This window comes from Lithobates pipiens, unplaced genomic scaffold (assembly GCF_037356315.1).
Source record: "Lithobates pipiens isolate NorthernLeopardFrog02 unplaced genomic scaffold, aLitPip1_a1.2 Scaffold_30, whole genome shotgun sequence".
NCBI lineage: Eukaryota > Metazoa > Chordata > Amphibia > Anura > Ranidae > Lithobates > Lithobates pipiens.
This window is the reverse complement of record NW_027507791.1, coordinates 114,040,148-114,054,902: the sequence shown is the minus strand read 5'-3', so window position 1 is coordinate 114,054,902 and position 14,755 is coordinate 114,040,148. Positions and strand designations below refer to the sequence as shown.

At 42.8% G+C, this 14,755-nt stretch overlaps 1 long non-coding RNA gene across 1 annotated transcript in view; it reads right to left on the bottom strand.

Moving 5' to 3' along the window:
- Window positions 1-364: 364 nt before the first annotated feature.
- The window catches only part of LOC143943177 (uncharacterized), a 33,502-nt gene continuing 19,111 nt past the window's right edge, over window positions 365-14,755 (bottom strand). Inside the window, exon 2 of the long non-coding RNA XR_013264885.1 lies at window positions 365-943. This is a non-coding gene — a long non-coding RNA (uncharacterized LOC143943177). The remainder of the gene's footprint in view (window positions 944-14,755) is intronic.

The following is a 14,755-nucleotide window of genomic DNA, read 5'->3' as shown; positions in this document are numbered from 1 at the left end:
TGTCACTGGGAACCGTGTGTGTCCCAGCAGACAGCGCGGCAGGGCAGGAAATGGCGTAGACTCCCACGGGAGTCTATGCCCGGAAGTGGGTGTAAATACCTGTCTTTGACAGGTATCTCCACCCCCCTCCCCCCTGAAAGGTGTCAATTGTGACACCGGAGGGGGGGGAGGGATCCGATCAGCGGAGGTTCCACTTTAGGGTGGAATCCCGCTTTAATCTCCAACACTGTTTGCTGTGAAAGAGCATTGGTTGTCAATGGATAATCCCCACGCAAGACACTTCTGAATATGATTTACAAGTGTTCATATGAACAGCCCCCCCCCCCCCCCCCTTAATTCATTAAGATATTTCTAATGCAGAAAATTGTCAACCAAGTAATCTTTATTGAATATCTCCATGACTTCATATTTTATTGCAAAGAGAAAATAAGTCCCAGCGTGCAATACTGGGCAAGCTAAGTTTAGAGTATCTGTTACATTAACTCCAAAAATGTGTGGTCCCAAAGACAAGACCCCGTGTTAAATACATTTTTTTACTCAAAAACAGAAACTGTAAAAACAAAAGCACCAATCGTCATACATTTTACATGCCATAATGTGGCACCAATATATTATATATTTGACTCCGATGACTTGTAGGAATTATTTAGCCTATGAGGTGTGTCCTTGTCTTGAGATGAAGCTTTGATCAGGGCACTGATGGTGTAGGCCTCCAGCTCAGCACAGAGATTTTCCTGCACGTGCATATTCAGCACAGGTGCGGCCCAAGTTAACTCCTTGCAGCAGCAAGTCTGTCACCTTATCCAATCCAATACAAGTGGTTAGGGGTGCCAGGAATCCATATAGACCACCAAGGAAGATGCTCAATGGCCAAGCCAAGAAAATCAAGACCACAATCCAAAATATGCACCATAGAACACATGTACAGGTAGCCATTGTGTACCTACAGGGGGAAAAAAAGCATAACATGATAAATACTCAACTAATCAAAAGTATTTAACATAACAGATGTTTGAATAATTCTGAGCTCAAATCTGAGAAAATCACAGCAAGAAAAATTAACAATGACAAATACTTCACATGCATGTGGTATAATAAAACCACCTTTATTTAAGGCTTTGTTAAATACTGAAAAAAATGTGGTGAATAAAAAAAAAAAAGGAAAATAGATTTAAATAAACATGCATAGTTTCTTTTCTTCCTCCTAGATAAAATCACATGGAACCAGCTACGCAGACCACAGAGGTCTAGAAAACAGAAGTACCTCATAACTGACTTTTATGACTCTTGTAATGGTGAAATGTTTACAACACAGTCAACGCATGACCCTGCAAATGGAACAGCGCTGTCAGTCATAATCCTACTGTGAACAGATACTGGAGCTCCCAATGTGTATAGTATGGTAATTCTCTGAGACAATATAATTGACCAATTTTAACTGCATGTATGAATTGGTAGAGAAGACATAAAGATCACATTGCCCTAAAGCCATTTAGTGAGCATATCTTGAACTAATTAACATGGGTTCTAAGTTTTTGATGGAGTTTGGGAGTGCAGTCATCCACTAGCTTTTTTTTTTTGGAAAACTGACAAATTTATACATTTTTCAAAATTTTCCAACAGAAAATATAAGAAGACATGCATTTGTTGCTGAAAGCATAGACCTGGCAGATTGTCAACAAACATTATGGCCAGTGATAAAACTCAGTTAAAGAGGAAGTAAACCATGATTGGCTTACTTCCTCTTTGTTTCCCTGCAAAGGTAAAGCATAATGGGCTACTATGCATCGCATAGTAGCCCATTATGTGTCACTTACCTGACACAGGAGCCAGCGATGTCACTGCTGTCCCCTCTTCCACGGAGCGTCCATCTTCTTTCCAGGTATCGTGGCTCCGGCGCTGTGATTGGCCAGAGTCGCGATGACTTCACTCCCGTGCATGTGCACGGGAGCCACCACTAACTGCATATGCTCAGTGCGCCTGTGCACTGCTGTCTACGGCGCATATGACGTAGACAGCGGTGCCTGTCTATTTGCAAATATCTCCTAAACCGTGTAGGTTTAGGAAATATTTCTTGGACCTACAGGTAAGCCTTAATCTAGGCTTACCTGTAGGTCAAAGTGGTCTGTAAGGGTTTACAACCACAAATCGTATAGCCAAAGACAGTATATGGTTTACCCTCTACAAATCTGCCCTTCTCAAATACAACTCCTGCCTTCACACTGCTAAACAAACCTATTACAACACTCTCATAAAAACCCTCTCATCCAAATCTCATCAACTCTTTTCTACCCTTAATTTCTTACTTCACCCCCCACTGCCCCCACCCACTAACTTGCTTACCGCTCAACAGATTGCCAACCATTTCAATAGCAAAATTTACACAATTTACAAGGAGATATCCAGCATTCAACTTCCTCCCCTACCCAACACAACAGGTCCAACACCGCGCTCGATACTCTCCTCTTTTTGCCCAGTTACCACAGATGAAGTTAATAAACTCCTCTCCACGGCCCACCTCACTACCTGCTCCCTGGACCCTGTCCCCTCACAATTACTGCTACCACTTTCCCACTTTCCCACATATCAGTATGGATGTCACACCACTTCCTCAAACTCAATCTTTCTAAAACTGAGCTTGTTATATTTCCTCCTTCACGATCTCCCCCCCCCCCCCATAACTTCACCATTAATATCAACAACACATCCATTGGTCCCTCCACACATGCCATGGTCCTGGATGTAATCCTTGACTCTGACCTCTCCTTCAGCCCCCATATCCAATCACTGGCTAAATCCTGTCGCCTTCCCCTCTGCAACATCTCCAGAATTCGACCCTTTCTGACTAATGACCCCACAAAGCAACTTGTTCACTTCTTGATTATTTCCCGCCTTGACTACTGCAACTCTCTCCCTAATGACCTACCCTTAAGCAGGCTAACCCCCCCCCCCCCCCCCCTTCAGTCTATTATGAATGCTGCTGCTAGACTAATACACCTCACTAATTGTTCTGTGACTGCTGCCCCTCTCTGCCAATCCCGTCACTGGCTTCCCCTACCCCACCATATAAAATTCAAAATGCTAACCATAACATATACAAAGCAATCAACAAAATCGCCCCCATCTACATCACCAACCTCATCTGCAGATATCGCCCAAATCGTCCCCTCCGCTCCTCCGAGGACCTCCTGCTTTCTAGCTCCCTTGTTACCTCCTCTCATGCTCACCTTCAAGACTTCTCCAGAGCCTCTCCCATCCTCTGGAACTCCCTGCCCCAGTCTGTCCGATCAGCCCCTACCCTGTCCACCTTTAGGAGTTCCCTGAAAACTCATTTATTCAGGGAAGCCTATCCCACACCCACTTAACTGTCCCCGAGCCACCCCATCAAATCATTCTCTGCAGCTATTGCCTTTTGTACCACCACCCCCTCCCTTTTAGAATGCAAGCTCTACGAGCAGGGCCCCCCTGTACCTTTTGTATTGCACTGTAATTGTGTTGTCCCCCCTGCCAGGTCTACATTGTAAAGCGCTGCGTAAACTGTTGGCGCTATATAAATCATGAAGAATAATAATAATAATAATATCAGATTGAGTAAGATTCAGAACTTCTGTATCACAACAGAATCTAACCTGCAAAAGTGCATGTTGGCAAATGTAGGAGAAGGTAAATATAGTGAGGGTAGGGAGAATCAGAAAAGCAAGAAGAGCGGAGATGGGCAGATAGAAAGTAGTGGAGAGAAAAGATAGGAGAGGACAACCACCAGCCCTAGGACTTCTTCACCGCCCGAGGACACCAACCACATGCGACCTCCCAGAGGTCAAGGTTCATCAGGATATCAGGTTGTAGGGGCGTCCAGCATATCCCACAGCTCCCACACTTGATTGTGTGTATCGAGGGTGTTATTTAGGGAAGCTGTCAGATATTCCATCCATTTAACATCTCTGATCCTGGAGTGCAGTTCAAACAATGAGGGGATTCCCTCCTTTTCCATTTCAGGGCTACCAAACATCACACAGCCTTTGGCACCTGGACTAAGAGCTTTTTAGACAGTTTATAAATAGAGGGGGGTGGGTGGCCCAGGAGGAAAGTATTTTTTTTTTTTTTTTTTTTTTTAGGGTTGAACGGCACCCAGGAACCAAAGATGGAGTGAAGTAAGGAGTGCACTGTCTGCCAGTAGGGGGCGATCGGAGGGCAGGTCCAATAGGTATGATATAGCGTCCCCACATCTTTACAACAGTGTCAACAGTGGGGATCGGCAGAGGGGTATATGGAGTGGAGCAGGTCAGGGTTTTGGTACCAGTGGAATAAAATCTTGTATTGGTTTTCTTTGTAGAGCATGCAGATGGAGCTCTTATAGGCCTGCGACCCCCCCACTAGCTTTTTAAAGCTCACCTGCACATGTGAGAATGCATTGATGGTGATGTTTTTACAAAGCAAGAAGATTTTGCAGGCTCTCATAAGTGACAGATCAGACAGAGATTTGGTAAGGGAGATTTCCTAGTTTCCCCAACTAGAATCTACTCAAAACTGAATAATACAAATAGGTTTACACCTCACCAATAATAATAATAATAAATATACAGTTTTCTTTACAACATGTTTAATATTTAACTCGTATTAGCTGAGAAATGAGCTTAAAGTGATATTAAATCCTCCTGTTTTTTTATATCTTGGTAAGCTTAACATTCAAAATCATAATTGATATGGCCCCTCTTACTTTTCCCAGTGATACCTTCCTTCTAATATTCTCATCTGTAGACCTTTCTTTTATGCCCAATAGAGGGTGTCTCTATATCCTGAAAGGTTCCATCTGGAAACACCCAAGCGTGCATTCTCCCAGCTGGTGCTGTGTACTTCCATAGATAATCATAGTGCCTGACAAACCATGTCCCTGCTTTCTCCTCCCAGAATTTTGATGGCAGCAAGAGCCTATCGCTCAGCTGCCCTCAATACCCAGCTCTATAGCCCAGAAATCAGGGAAGCAGCACTGGTGTCCTGACTAACATTTAGTACCACTTTAACAAAAGGGGATTTTTTATTTTTTTGTCTCCTACCCGACATGGATTTGAATTGGCCCACTAGTTCCACAGGCAGAGATGTACATGTTTATACCAGCCACAAATACAGTACAGAATATCTGGTGGTAGCACTAAGTACCTTGCAGCCTATTTCTAAAGATCCCACCATCCTCTAGACTCCCGGTGCTCAATACTTGGCCAACTGGCTCTGTATGCAATATGCTGGGGCCTGGGCTGGGTCCACCACCTGTTGGGCACTTTGCAGATCGACAGTGTGGTTCTAAGTACTGGACCATTCTCTGTTTTCTAGCACTGGGCACTAAAACAAGGTAGGTACTCTCAGGCAAAGTGATTTCCACCCAACTATAAAAGTATATTTCCATTTGGAAGCAGGGAAGAAAGTGGCACCGGGCATGTGATCCAGTAAGTAACCACTGGCCTTTTTTATGCAGTTTAGCACTGTTTTTTTGCCTGAATCATGAGAATGAGATCCCTATAAAAATACCATTTTGCAATTTATATACATACCTGTCTGTTGCCCTATATTTGTGGAATTTGGCCATATTTTTATATTTTAAAGGGAGATGCATATGAGACTAATAACAAAAAGCTATTTGCAAAGATAAAAAAAGCATTTTATGGTGGAAACAATTTCACAGTACATTGAGATTTACTTTAGCAACACAGTTGACTGAAGTCTAATAAATATGTCAGATACTTTGACAATGATATGGGCAAGTCTGACAACACAGCTAATGCTACTAAATGTCTAGGATTAGAAAGCTGAAGAGAACCTACAGTGTATGTGAGGTTATCTTGGTAGCCTTAAGGACAGTGTGACCTTGGGGAGCAAACACATGATAAGGTTACCAGGAAACTGAGAAATAAGCTATTTTCAGAGACAAGGGAAGTCCTTACTTTAGCCTCACGTAACATGCACTCATTGTCTTGTAATACTATGCTATTTTCTACATGCATCAAACTGCAATCCTTGGGAATGCACTCATGCTTCATAGCACTAAATTGTACTAAATACATTAAAGGCCAAGTTAAAATTTTGTAAAAATATTAAATGCACATATTTGTGCTATTTTACCACAGGAGTCTGCAAAGAATTGTACCTGTGATCAATGGATCGCAGACGCAATGTCAGACTGCTGTAGACTCTTACTCCAGTTCTCTGCCTGTACAGAGATACACACTTTCAGTTCTAGAGATGAAGTGTCAATGGACTACTACTGGACTAATTGCAGTTATTAGCATACTTGAGAACTACAACCCGGTCTGCCGGAAATATGGGGATATAAGCATGGCTCACTAGTTGAAGGGTTTTCAGCAAAAAAGGGACAATTACATTTTTTCTAAAATGTTAGATGGAAGCTCGAGGCAGCTCCAAAATGTAACAATTATCACTGCTTTATAGAAAATTTGGTGTTAACACATGGACAACAGAAGGGTAAAACTCTTTAAACTCGAGTTGGGGTGGCCTTATTGCAGTGAGAATTTAATTTACTGGCAGCAGAAATATTTATCTCGTTCTGTATTTGAAATATATATTTCACTACAACTAGCAATAGATCAATTTAAAATATTAGTCCATTCAAAACTATTTGAGTTTTAGTCGAGTATGGGGAGTCACATACTGTCTTCTTAAATCATTTGAGTTCCTGGGACTGTGCCTCCAAATCCTTGTAGTTTAGAGCATTAATCCATCCTTGGGTTTTCATCCAGACAGGGGTTCCTGCTCTTTTTGCATTCTCCATAACACGGAATGGATTACTACTACCCATGGGGAAAGTAGAATCCCCTCACGATGACTGTGGCTAGGGTGTGAACCTAGAACCTCAAAAACAGTGATCTTACCAACAGAATCTCTGAGAGATAAGGAAAGCCACTAGATAGTTTACCTCCTCAGTAGGGATGAGCCGAACACCCCCCCGGTTTGCTTTGCACCAGAACCTTCGAATGGACCAAAAATTTATACGAACTTTAGAACCCTATTAAAGTCTATGGGACTCGAACATTCGAAATCAAAAGTGCTAATTTTAAAGGCTAATATGCAAGATATGCAACAGACAACACCAGCAATAAGGGGTATCTTCAGGTGTATACTGTGCTGGAGGCACACAACACCCACTTTAACTTCTGCAGATGCCTGTATTACAGAACACCAGCAATAAAGGGTAGATACAGGTGTATACTGTGCTGTGCTGGAAGCACACGCCACCCACTAACTCTTGCAGATGCCTGTATTAGAGAACACCAGCATAAAAGGGTAGAGACAAGTGTATACTGTGCTGGAGGCACACAACACCCACTTTAACTCCTGCAGATGCCTGAGAAAAGAACACACTGTCCCTGCCTATCTAGCTCTTTCCCTGCACGCCAGAACACACTACACAAGGCCGCAGTGCTGGCGGTCTTATATAGTGTGGTACGTGTACTAAACCCCCCTGAGCTATAATTGGCCCCAGGCATCCTGCCTATGGCCAATTATGGCTCTCCTCGCTGCCGGCGCTGTGATTGTCATGCGGGGTCAGAGTGCATGCCTGGCCAATCATGAGCCAGCAATGCACTGCGATGGCGTAGTGCATTGTGGGCCGTTCGTGCCACACGAATTTGGTGCAAAATGGTCCACAAAGTTCTGAATTCGCCGAACAGACGAACGGCCTATGTTCGAGTCGAAAACAGAGTTCATCCCTACTCCTCAGCATCAACCAAAAGTTAAAATGTCTGTTCTTGGAAAAGATGATGAGCTTTAAGTAAGAGATACCAGAAACAACTAGCGTCAGATTTTTTTAAAGGACCAGCATAATATTGCATGACATATACGTGTTGACATTTTTGCATGTTTATGAATCCAAGTGTGACAACCTGCATACCATGTAAGGGTCTGAGTGAGAGGAGGTAAGAGAGAGCAAAGGACAAGGAAATGCTTTCTTAAGGAACCAGTTCTTTGGTCTGAGCATTGAAATTCCAGTCTAACAATCAAATTTTAAGCAGTGATGTGCCTTGTGCTGAGCAGCAATGCCTTGCTGAAAAATATCAGCATTGGATACTATGTTGTGGCCAATGTATGCATTAAATACCTTTTTTATTAAAATTTTTTTGTTATTAAATTGTCCACAGAGCCAGAATATTTATTGAGAAACAAGGGCCCTAGAGGCAGATTTTCCTCATAGGATTATCGGACAACTGTTTCCCTTCAGATGCTTGTTGACATATACTTTGATGCTTTTCCATTGATTTCAGTGGGGAATCCATCAGGGGGAAAATGCTTACACTCCTAGCAGCAAGGTAATTCCTTTGTTAAGCTGGCCATACACCATGCAAAAATTTCAGGCAGTTCCTGAGGAACTGTACAAAATTTGCACAGTGGATGGATCTGCTGGCATGTTTGAGACTGTTGGGAAATGTTTGGCCGAATGACAGCATCCAATCTCATGCATTTGCTGGTGAGGTATTTTGAAAGCCAACGGAACTATCTGTCAAACTGCAATAGCCATACAATGGCAAAATACAATTGCCCTAGATGTAGGTAACTATTGGTGTATGGCCAACTTTAAGTTCACAAAGCTTGCTTAGCTGATGCAATGTCGTAATTTCCTGCGTGTTTCCCAGGTGGACTATAAGTTGCCGTGCTATTGCATAGTGCACTGGGACGTTCAGTCTTAAAGTAGTATTAAACCCTCATGTTAACTTCCTTTGTTCTTCCCTAGTCTTACTTTTTAGCTGCCACTGTTAACTTTCTCCTGCCTTCCTCCAACACTTCCCCAAACATCCGGTCTGGAGAGCCCCCTTGGCATATCAGTGATCTTCATGGCTTCATGTCCCATTAATCCTTGTGGGCCTCCATATTGCACATGTGCCCATACACAACACCAGAGAGCTGCCTGCACTGCTGTGTTTTGAGCCCATACACATTGCTAGCAGTGCTCTGGTGCTGTGTTTAGGCACAAGCACGGTACAGACAGGACCAGAGATTGTTAATCCAAGGTTTCTAACCCATCCTACTCTCCAAAACTTAAAAAGATTTGGCTGGACTTTCACTTTAACCTGAACTGGCCACAGCCATTCCCAGTGCTCACAGCACTATGACAAAAAAAATAACCAAGCCAGTGCTGACTAATGATTTGCTAAACGTTCCATTAACTTTGATTTGTTCCCTTAAGTATACAGATAAAACCTGTGAACATGATTCCTATAGACAGTATCAGCTCCTGTCAGTCGTATTTATAAATAGTCCCCAAGTAAAGGCAAAAGTAATAGTTATAAAGCTCTAGCATTTATGTAACATGGTGAGGATTTTTAGTATGTGACACTAACTTCTTTGTACTTTCTATTTATTCTTATGACAAAAATATGTTGAAATTAAGTGGGCAGTAAACGGAGCTTGACCTTAAGGCCTCTTTCACACTGACGTCCCGTTCAGGCCCGCCTGTCAGTTTTTCAGGCGGACCTGAACGGGTGCTCCATAGAGGTCTATGGAGCGTTGGATGTCAGCGGTGACATGTCCGCTGACATCCGACCCGCTCCGATCCGAAAAAGTGTAACGGAAGAAAAAGCTATTTTTCCATCCGTCTGCGGATCGGATCGGGTGACGACGGGCACTGCGGTCCGTCGTCATCCGATCTCCCATAGGGGAGAGCGGCGCTGTGACAGGTCCGTCCCTGCGCAGTGTGCAGAGACGGAGCTGTCATCTCCCTGCTCAGCGGGGATCGGCGGAGTGATCCCCGCTGAGCAAACGGACATCCACGGGGCGGATCAGAACTGATCCGCCCCGTGTGAAAGGACCCTAAGTATTTTAAGTGGGAGAAGGCATGTTGTTACAAATTTGACTTTTAAGGTCTTTTGAGGACTTTTCTTTAGGATAGGTAAAATATCTTATTTAGACCCCTTTCACACTGATGCGGCATGGTTTGATGGCACCAATGGTGCAGCACAGTGTACCTGCGGGTTGCGGGTTATCTGCACTTTCCCATTGACTCCTATTATCTCCCACAGTTTTAATGCCTTTTCTGAAAGCGCACCAAAGTCCTACATACAGAACTTTTGATGTGGCCTCAAAGCATACCAAAACCACTGGACATAATGGATGTCAATGGGAAAGCGCATCTAACCTGCACCAAACCAGCAGGTGCACTGCACCCGCATTAGTTCTTTACCTTTTAAGTATTTTACCCAATCCTGAAATCTGCTGTATGAAAATCCTGAGCTTGCAACCCTAGGTGAGCTGTGACACACCCCTGTATAAGGCTGGGTCCACACTGCCATGGGGAGCGGGTCACAGCAGGGGTCCAGTGCGTCCCCTGTTCACCGTTTCTGGTCTGATTTTGGTCTGATTTTTTGGCTGAATTTGGACCTGAAACAGACCAGAAGATGCACAGGACTGCTGTGAATTGGATGCGGAGAAACCCTCATCCAATTTCAATAGTGTGAACCGAGCCTCACGCAATTCAAAGTATGCTACCTTCCTGTAGGTTGTGGTCTTGGATAGGAAGAACCACACATTGTGGCATGTCAGGATGTGCCACAAAGTTTCACAGTAAGACCCCTTTCACACTGGGGCGTTTTTCAAGCGCTTTAGCGTTAAAAAAAGCGCCCATAAAGCGCTTGAAAGAAGCCTCAGCTGCAATCCCAATGTGAAAGCCCAAGTGCTTTAAGAGCCCTTTCACAATGTCAGTGCCCAAAAAACGCGCGTAAAGCGCCGCATAAACTAGCAGTGCTTTACCAGCGTTTTTTTAGCGCTATTGGGGCGCTTTTAACCCCTGCTAGTGGCCAAATAAAGGGTTAAAAGCGCTCACAAAACGCTGCTGCCAAAGGCGTTTTTCAGGCGCTTCTCATTGATTTCAATGGGAAGGGGCGATTTGGAAGTGTTGTATTCACCGCTCCAAAAGCACTGCAAAGAAGCTGCTTGCAGGACTTTTTTTGACGCCCTGCCAGCGCAGCGCCTCAGTGTGAAAGCACTCGGGCTTTTACATTGGGATTGCAGTTGCAGCTTCTTTCAGGCGCTTTTTTTTTAACACTAAAGCGTCTGAAAAACGCCCCAGTGTGAAAGGGATCTCAGTGTGAAAGCACTCTGGCTTTTACATTGGGATTGCAGTTGCAGCTTCTTTCAAGCGCTTTACAGGCGCTTTTTTTTTTAACGCTAAAGCGCCTGAAAAACGCCTTTTAGCACATGCAGGAGGATCAGCACCATCAAGAAAAATTTATGTGCAGCTACTTCAACTGGAATGCTATCCAGCAAGTAATAAACATTGCTGTATTAGATCTGGGACAGATGGCAAAAGGACCTATTAGATATCTATTAGATACAGTCCACAAAATTTCTAGTTAAATCCATTCTACCACATACCATAGATCAGTTTTATAGAACGTTTCGGAACAATATAGAAATGATTCCTGCTGGCTTTGCCAAGTATTTAGAGGAAACTCTCAATTTAGCACTTTCTTTTTTCATTCCTTGACACTCTAATCTAAAGAATCATAGACTCGCAAGCCTTTAACATTATTCTGTCAATTATTTACAAATGGATATACCTGTAATGAATCTATCATTACAATTTAGAATTTTAAATTCTAATCCTAAAGAAAAAAGAGAAATTGTTAACCTTCGCTTGGGGAAAATGCTGGTTATTTTGCTGCTTTCATTCTAATGCTGCGTACACACAACCGGACTTTTCAACGGACTTAGTCCGGCGGACAATCCGACGGACTTTGCAGCTGAGGTCCGCCGGACTTTCAAATGAATGGATTTGGCCACACACGATCACTAAAAAAAGTCTGACGGATTCGGACGTGATGTAGAATAAGGAAGTTCATAGCCAGTAGCCAATAGCTGCCCTAGCATCGGTTTTAGTCCATCGGACTATCACACAGACGACCGGATTTTAAACCGGACTCGAGTCCGTTGGAGGATTTGAAGCAAGATTTATTTCTTATATATATATATATATATATATATATATATATATATATATAATATATAATCTCTCTCCGTTCTTTAACCAGTTCCCAACCAGCGCCGTGATCGTCTCACGGGGCGGCTGAACGGAGAGATGATGTTTTAAACAGCATCTCCCCGTTCTGCCTAGCAACAAGTGACACTGATCTCTGCTCTGTGTGACTGGAGCAGAGATCAGGGTTCACTAAATGAAAGCCCAGCCCCCCAAAGTTAGTAACACACCCCTAGGAACACTTAACCCCTACACTGTCACCCACTGGGTAACCCCTTCACTGTCAGTGTCATTTACACAGGAATCACTGCATTTGTGTAGCAGTGATTGCTGTATAAATGACAATGGTCCCAAAAATGTGTCAAAAATGTCCGATGTGTCCGCCATAATGTCGCAGTCACAATAAAAATCACTGATCGCTGCCATTACTAGTAAAAAAAAAAATGTATTAATAAAAATGCCATAAAACTATCCCCTCTTTTATAAACGCTATAACTTTTGCGCAAACCAATCAATAATCGCTTATTGCGATTTTTTATTTTATTTTTATTTTTTTTACCAAAAATATGTAGAATACGTATTGGCCTAAACTGAGGGAAAAAAATGTTGTTTTTTTTATATATTTTTGGGGGATATTTATTATAATAAAAAGTAAAAAATAATGCGTTTTTTTTTTTTCAAAATTGTCGCTCTATTTTTGTTTATAGCGCAAAAAATAAAAACCGCAGGGGTGATCAAATACCACCAAAAGAAAGCTCTATTTGTGGGAAAAAAAGGCTGTCAATTTTGTGTGGGAGCCACGTCGCATGACCGTGCAATTTTCAGTTAAAGCGACGCAGTGCCGAATCGCAAAAAGTGGTCTGGGGCTGAAGTGGTTAAGTGTCTTAGTTGCAAGGCCTCTGTTTTGCAATTAGCAGCAGCATTGTCAGCTTGTTGTGCAAGTTTCTTCAGTTTGCCGTGGTATTTTGATAGACTTGATGGGCAGCCTAATGGCCAAGTGAAGAAATGCAGTGGTTTAGTGCTGTCAACTTGCAACAAGAAGTGCTGTTACTGGCAGAATCTATAGGTAGGAGACTGAAAAAAATTTGAAAAAAGGTTGGCTTAAGAATACTTTATATACACTATATTACCAAATGTATCGGGACGTCTGCCTTTGCACGCACATGAACTTTAATGGCATCCTAGTCTTAGTCGGTAGGATTCAATATTAAGTTGACCCACCCTTTGCAGCTATACTAGCCTCGACTCTTCTGGGAAGGCTGTCCACAAGGTTTAGGAGTGCGACTATGGTAATTGTTTGACCATTCTGCCAGAAGCGCATTTGTGAGGTAAGGCAGTGAACTGGACAACGAGGCCTGGCTTGCAGTCTCCGCTCTAATTCATCCCAAGGGTGTTCTATTGGGTTGAGGTCTGGACTCTGTGCAGGCCAGTCAAGTTCCTCCACTCCAAACTCGCTCATCCATGTTTTTATGTACCTTTCTTTGTGCACTGTTGCTCAGTCATGTTGGAACAGGAAGCGGCCTTCCCCAAATTGTTCCCACAAAGTTGGGAGCATGAAATTGTCCAAAATGTCTTAGTATGCTGACACCTTAATGCCCTGTACACGTGATCAGACTTTCCAACAACAAAACCGTGGATTTTTGTTCAACGGATGTTGGCTCCAACTTGTCTTGCATGCACACGGTTACACAAATGTTGGCCAACAATTATGAACGTAGTGACGTACAAGACGTCAACTTGAACTTGACTGACCTGCACAGAGTTCTGACCTTAACCTGATAGAACACCTTTGGGATGAATTATAGCAGAGATTTCTCATCCACATCAGTGTCTGACCTCACAAATGTGCTTCTGAAAGAATGGTAAAGCATTCCATAGACACACTTCTAAACCTTGTGGACAGCCTTCCCAGAAGAGTTGAAGCTGTTAAAGTTTCAAAGGGTGGGCAAACTTAATATTGATCCCTGTGGACTAACACTTAGATCCCATTAGTGTTCATGTGCGTGTGAAGGCAGGTGTCCCAATACTTTTGGTAATATAGTGTATTTAGGCATGATGCACAAAATACTGGGGAATCAATTTTGAGTTTTTATACACTTTAAGGTTCAAAAGTACAGTTGCGCGTTAATTTTACTTTTTTACATTTTACGTGTTACTTTTTTAGGGCGGGCTTTCATTTAACTATGACGTGATAATGCTGCAGAATCACACTGATAAAAGACCATAAAAGCCATATTAGAGAATGGCTTGCATAGTTCTGATGGTTCCCTGTGGCATTACCCTCTCAATTAACAGTAAAGGGATTTGTGAACTTTAATAGCTTTTCATTCACAATCTCGTTAGGGATTGGTGGTGATATAACTATTGTTCAGGTCTGCTACCTACATGCATTAGGTTGCTTTGCATATTATTTTAGAATTGTGCAGATAGCAAATCAGCTTCCTAAACACATTCTCCTGCCTTGATACACTTGCCTGTGAACTCCTGTGTTAACCTTTTACATAAAGCATATGTCTCAACATCAGTAGTAGTGAAAAGGAGCAACATAGAAAGGAGAAAATCTGCAGCGCTTATGTAAGGGGTCACTCTCATTGGTTGGTGGTTCATGCCATGCTTCCCTCTGACCCACGCTGCTTTTTCTTGCATGGGACAGTCACCCACCTGTTTAAAAACATTTTCATCATTGCGTCACCTTCACCTGGTCTGAAGACGCCAGATATATTTTTTTTGGTCGGAGTCCTGTTACCCAGAATAATTGAATGTCCAGTCCAGTTGCATTTA